The sequence below is a fragment of the Corvus kubaryi genome, unplaced genomic scaffold (assembly GCF_017639235.1).
Source record: "Corvus kubaryi isolate FWS band 111438036 unplaced genomic scaffold, C.kubaryi_AGA036_p1.0 37394, whole genome shotgun sequence".
Lineage (NCBI taxonomy): Eukaryota > Metazoa > Chordata > Aves > Passeriformes > Corvidae > Corvus > Corvus kubaryi.
In genome coordinates, this window is record NW_024581133.1 from 13222872 (window position 1) to 13223865 (window position 994).

Here is a 994-nt window from a genome sequence, read left to right on the forward strand (position 1 = left end):
TAAGCCCTTCTGATTTCCCTTGTGCAAATCTCTTAATTAAAATCATATACAGCCCACGTAACTCAGTATTGAACTATGTTATTCTTGCTCTATAGATATCTCGTGCAGGACAGTTGGCCTGCTGTCACATGGAGTAGCAGAATCCGCTAGGAACTTGGGAAAGGACATGGGAGTGAATGAGCAGATGAGTGGGCAAGTAACCTGCAACCTCCTTCGTGGTGCTGAGCAATGGGACACGAGGCAACGGGCAGAAACTGACACACAGAAAGTTCCAGCTGAACTGAGGAAGAACTTCTCCGCTGCGCAGTGAGAGAGCACTGGAACAGGCTGCCCACAGAGGGCGTGGAGTCTCCCTCACTGGAGATATTCCAGAACCATCTGGACTCAATCCTGTGCCACGCGCTCAGGGATGACCCCACTGTGGTCCCTTCCAACCTGACCTGTTCTGTGTCTCTCAGACTTTGTGACAGACCAGAGTGGAAACAGGCTCATGGGTGATTGGAGGAGAAATGTAGCACAATCAAGCTCTGTACAATCAAGCTCTGTGGGGGTGAGGGACAAAAATAATGGAGGGATTCAAACCAGTGGTGGAGGACGAGACTAAAACCAGGCGACAATCACAGAAAAGTGGGTACAGGAAATGCAGAGGCATGACAGCACCGTAGAGCTATAGAGAGGGTGGCACAGTTGCCGTCATGCCGCAAACAGGAGTTTAATGCACTGAAATGAGGGGACGCTGGCAGGACAACGTCTAGCAAGTCCAGAAGGGCTGTAATAAATATTTATTACACTAACAATTGTAATGGCCCCTCAGCCCTTTTCACCTGCCCCTCACCTGAATCCGTGGCAGCCCAGCACCATGCCGGGTGCCAGCCGGTCCCTGCGCACGATCCTGTCCCCGCGGCTGTCGCTGGGACCCTGATACGGAGGGAAGGGAGGAGAGAGGGAAAGAAGGAGGGAAGGAGCGGGGGAGGGCGGCCGCCGGTTGCCCGGG